This window comes from Oncorhynchus clarkii, chromosome 5, assembly GCF_045791955.1.
Source record: "Oncorhynchus clarkii lewisi isolate Uvic-CL-2024 chromosome 5, UVic_Ocla_1.0, whole genome shotgun sequence".
Lineage (NCBI taxonomy): Eukaryota > Metazoa > Chordata > Actinopteri > Salmoniformes > Salmonidae > Oncorhynchus > Oncorhynchus clarkii.
Genome location: NC_092151.1, coordinates 57735884 through 57741871, shown reverse-complemented (window position 1 = coordinate 57741871; position 5988 = coordinate 57735884).

The window sequence follows — 5988 nt, the reverse complement described above, 5'->3', positions numbered from 1 at the left end:
CAACTGTTATTTTGCTTTAGCATATACTGAATATATAGGACTTACCTTTAGGTCAAAACTGGTTTACACTTTCTCCTCACTACTGACTAGACAGAAACTGAAGTCATGAGAAACTGCTTTGAGTACTGATCAAAAGTTTGGGACTGAAAATCACAAAACAGGTATTCAAAATGATCTTTTAAAAACACATACAGAAATACAGATTACAAAATATAAACAACATAACAAGGACAACAAAATATAGAATAGTTCAAACGTCATGCATGTCCACACTTAGTAAACCTTGGTGAAATGACATTTTTCATTTATATATTCTGCAAAATCGAGACCATGTACAGAGAAGAAATGCCTCCCACATTCAGTTTATCTTACAAAGGGGTCACATAAAAGGAGTTTCACATAGAAACAAATAATTACTATACATCTCAGAATATGATTTACAGGACAATAGTTAAAATATGTGATACCCACTTAAAGCTGACCAGGGAATTCCCTATAAGAGAGATTTTCTTTACATTATGAATTGGAAATACTTGCCAAAAGTGGCATTTTAGGGTACCCAACTTCAACTGCACGGTTCTACAGGAGGAAATTATGTAGATTCATATGAATCCATTTCAAATTATGGGACAGAAAATATAATTATCCCTTTCATTCACCTTTAGTTGAGAGAATGCATGGGGACAGGTACTGCAGTGACAGTAAGCTTAGTGAGAATCAAGATACTGCTCACCAATTCCCACAAGGCTGAATTCCTTTCATGCTCACTTCAGTCAGTGTATTGTAATAATTACTGTCAAAACAGGAGTCCACATCACCGTATTTGATTGCCATTTCCCCATGCATATGCAGAGCAGTATGGTATATCTATTGACAAATAAATATACATTGAGTGCTATTCCTTTTTTAACATGATTGGAAAACAAGCTGCAATGGAATAAGCCCTTTCTGGTTTCGCATTACAAAATAAGGAATACGCTTCCACATTGTTACAGGCTTTAAAAAAAAAAGATATTATTTCTAGGGTACAACAGTCAGCATTGACAGAACAGTCACTGTTCACATTCACAAGGCAGTTGGCCACAAATAAAAGTGAAAAATTCAACAGAATAAGAACACATACAACATAAAAACGTGTCATAAACCTTACTTAAAATATGTCTTATGCAGTTATCAGTTTAGACTTGATTCGGCAGTCATGATGGCACATGCCTCAATTTAGGTTAGCTAACTAGCCATAGTTCATATTGCTGAAGTCAACAAGATAATGTTGAATCATTTGCAATAAACCAGCATCAACAATAGGGACCACTTATAACATCAGTCATGCCATGCAACTGACAGTAAGCTCTCGCCCGTCAAGTCAAGTCTTACTGCCAATACGGAGTACAGTTGCAGTCTAATATATTGGCACCCTTGCAGTTTACAATGGAGCAGAAGGTTCTGTTCTCTTTAAAAAAAACTGGTTGAATGTTATTTCTTTTTTACCCTGAGGCAACTGGAACTTACCACAGGTGGAGATACATTACAACCGTAACAAGAATCACTTTCCTCCAAACAAACTCATTTCAATTTTAAATAATTTAGTACGTAAATAAATCTTAATTTCAGTTTGGATGTTTTGTTTCTTGGTCCTGTGCAGCTTTAAATCAAAAACACTTGTTAACGCCAACAGTTTTCTTCAATTTCAGCTGATGAGAATAAATGGAATCGTTCAAGGGTGCCAATATATTTGATCGCAGCTGTATAAGTGACATTTTTAAGTAGCTCGTGAAACTGTTATGACTCTTGCCAGATCATTAAAGTGTCAGTTCACTCCAAAGTCAACAGAAGTTTCTATATTTCAAAAGTGGTCTTACGTCAAAATGAGTCCATGCCCCTGGCCTTATGTTCTGTAGATCCAGATATTCAGGGTATGATTCAGTCTTAAATGAATGGAAACAATGCGCACTCTCTTATTCCATCATGGTTGCAGTCTTTGGCTTTCAGTTTACACTTGAAGCCCAGTAATTGGGGCTGTCATTTGATGACAGGAAGTGTATCAGTGCATCAAACTAATTACAGCATACATGCTATAATCACATCAACTATTGGGCTTTTATCCACACATATCATGTTGATGTGATCCTTCTGGAGAGCGTGACAAGGATGTGAATTTACAAGTTCAGGATATGAGTTGAGTTACCTGCAAGGAAGCCGGTTAGACTTGGAGGATTTGTTGCCATTGTTTTTGATTAGGCTATAACTCTTTCTGGATCAGGAAATTCAAAGTCAATTCCGACTTTGACGGAAGTTCTCACAAACTCATGAGCCCGCTTAAAAAAAAAAAGAAGATTCATCTCAACGTTAGACAACTTCGAGGTCTGAAATCTTCAGACAATCTACAGATCAATTGGCATCTGATGTGTTATGAAAACGGGATTTTCAATAGGTTTGCATTATAGGAACAACTGACAATTTGACTCACACACAGTGAGGTGCTACAATGAAGAACTAGACGCTAAAGCAAGTAACAGCCAATTCAACTGAATAAGAAGTAGATGGTGAGAAAATTGACTCAATGAAAATGCTTTTGGTTCATGTCAATCAGTGAAACAGACACATTCCAAGACTATGTTACACAAATACATTCTTATTTCAGCAATGAGCTAGCATTATGCAGAAATAGAGGTAACACAGTCCTCTGAAAAGTAAATTGTTTAAGTGAATCATTAGGAACAATTGACATACATCCTTTTTGACTGGGCGTGTCACTGTTTTACATTGTAGAGCATGATTTAAATCATCCTGCTTAGCAAATTAAGGCCTTTTTCTGAGGTTCTCTTTCATTTTTGTCATGCAGTCGATTTGTTTCAGCTATAGCCTATGTACAGTACAGGATGTACAAAAAAATTGTCTTGACAAGGAAAAATGAACAAGCATTTGTTTGCAGATAATCTGAATGGCACTGTAAGTATCATACATGCGTATTGCAGTTTGGCCCAAAGTGAAGTTTTTTGTGTGAGATATATATCTCTCACACACACACACACACACAGTATCATCTATATCTATTTCCTATTCTAATGCAATGGTCAGATGTTTTATTCTGATTTGCATAGGAATCACAAATCTTATTAAAGCCAAACAGTCTGATTAATAAACAAGTCAACAGGCAATGAAGAATAAAATGAACATGAACCCTTAAAATCGTGTCTGCAAGAACAATATTTCTTTGAGGTATGAAGTAAACCAACTGTTTCCTTTTTACTTAATTCCTTTTTTTGTTATATTTACATTATATTTGGGGCAATATGCCTCTTCCCACATTGGTAAATTAAATTAACATATTTATGTTTTCTGTACACACACACACACACACACACACACACACACACACACACACACACACACACACACAATACATTACATTGTACAATAGAAACATGATCCCACACAGCTATCAACATTTCAAAGGTGAACTGAAAAATAAGTTGGATAGTGTTCTTCAAACAAATAAACAGTTGACACGACGCCTTGAGTATGAAAACGATCTCAGCCCATAGAGCGTCCAATTTAACCAACTTCCAATCTAGTGACTTACTTCCAACCACTCTATTAGTTTTCAAAACAAAAATGTTTGAATATGAATCGGAGGGAAAGATAAGAGTAAAATAAAAAGCAAGAAGCATTTCAGCTCTACAAATTGGTGTATGGACAAAATCTCTTCGTCAATTTTAACCACTTTTGTGACGTTCTACATGTCTTTTGGGACTCATTTCACTGGGTGCATAAAACTGAATGTTCAGCTTGTTTTCTACCAGCCCTAATCTGGAGGGAATAACCAAATATAATACATAAGTAATATTGTAATTGTTTCATACAATTTTCTACCAAAATCTGGGTTAAGGAGCAGAACATGATTGTGCATTGTCGTCAGTTTCCCTTTAAAGAAGCAGAAACCCTACCCATATTTGCACTCTCCATCACAAATTTGAATCCAGCGTTTGATTTTCTTTTTTACAAAATCATCAAGAATTTGGCTAGAAAGTGTACCAGTAAAAAAATACAGTACAGTGATTTGTCAAACTTTACACTACATAACAAATATGGTCACTGACTAGGAGTTAAAAGTCCTCTCAAGTACAAGAAAATCTTACGAGAAGTTAAGAAAATACATTGTCACATTAGTTAAGACTTAAACAGTATAACACTCAATATGTAAGGCAAAATCAGGTGATCTCACAGTGACAAGTTCAATAGGTTTCTGAGGAGTTTGTATCCTTCAGATTTTCAGGAGGCATTCAATCTGGATATCCATTTTCAACACGCAAAGGAAAAATATGGCCATCTTGTTTTGGGAATTTGCCTTTACAGTGTTTTCATTGTCACATTTGCTTCACCTTATCAGCTGCTAAATGCAAGGATCTGTTGTGCATGTTTCCCATTAATTATGACAAACTTAAAAACAACAGAGTTGGCACAAGACAAAACCCAACAATTTCTGGCCCATGTAAGTGATAAAAAGACCTGCAGACCCTATGCTATATTGTGAGATGCCGCAGCTAATTCTATCTAGCAAGCGGTCTTAGCAACTGGCACTCGTTAGAGCTTATGAGCAAATATGGGGAGGATTTTTACTCCTTAAGTTAACAGAGTAGCTTCATAAATACAGTATGTAGGTTAAAAATGAATAAATTACATCAGTGCAGTATGTACAACATGAACACAACAGAGCAATGTTGGTATCGAACTCAAAACACAATGAATATGAAACAATTTAAAAAAAGAAATTAAAACTAAATGAATAAACATTTCAATAAATACATATTTCAAGATACAACATACATAAACGCAAATATTAACATTCGGTTGTCAATAAAAATAAAGCTTTGAGTGTGAAGTATAAAGCTGTTATAGTGGGTAGGAAAAGAATCCATTTCAATAATAGGGTAAAAATAACTTGGATGTTGTACACAGTATTCATGAAAGATACGGTGCAGCTCACCTTCCTAGTGGCTTTTTGCTTTTCAAATCACAAAATGTATTTGTAAAAAATAAACAAATAAAAATGGAAATGTAATAAAATCAGAAGGAGATCAAATCTGTTCAACTGTGACACGGTGGGATATAAGTAATACGATATGTACAGTTGAAGTCGGAAGTTTACATACACCTTAGCCAAATACATTTAAACTCAGTTTTTCACAATTCCTGACAATTAATGCTAGTAAAAATTCCCTGTTTTAGGTTAGGATCACCACTTTATTTAAGAATGTGAAATGTCAGAATAATAGTAGAGAGAATGATTGATTTCAGCTTTTATTTCTTTCATCACATTCCCAGGGGGTCAGAAGTTTACATACACTCAATTAGCACTTGGTAGCATTGCCATTAAATTGTTTAACTTGGGTCAAACGTTCAGAGTAGCCTTCCACAAGCTTTCCACAATAAGTTGGGTGAATTTTGGCCCATTCCTCCTGACAGAGCTGGTGTAAGTGCGCCAGGTTTGTTGGCTTCCTTGCTTGCACACACTTTTTCAGTTCTACCCACACATTTTCTATGGGATTGAGGTCAGGGCTTTGTGATGTCCACTCCAAAATCTTGACTTTGTTCTCATAAGTGATTTTGGAAGTATGCTTGGAGTCATTGTCCATTTGGAAGACCCATCTGCGACCAAGCTTTAACTTCTTGACTGATGTCTTGAGATGTTGCTTCAATATATCCACATAATTGTCCTTCCTCATGATGCCATCTATTTTGTGAAGTGCACCAGTCCCTCCTGCAGCAAAGCACCCCCACAACATGACGCTGCCACCCCATGTGCTTCACGTTTGGGTTTGTGTACTTCGGCTTGCAAGCCTCCCCCTTTTCCCTCAAAACATAACAATGGTCATTGTGGCCAAACAGTTCCATTTTTTCTTTCATCAGACCAGAGGATATTTCTCCACAAAGTACAATCTCTGTCCCCATGTGTAGTTGCAAACCGTAGTCTGGCTTTTTTATGGC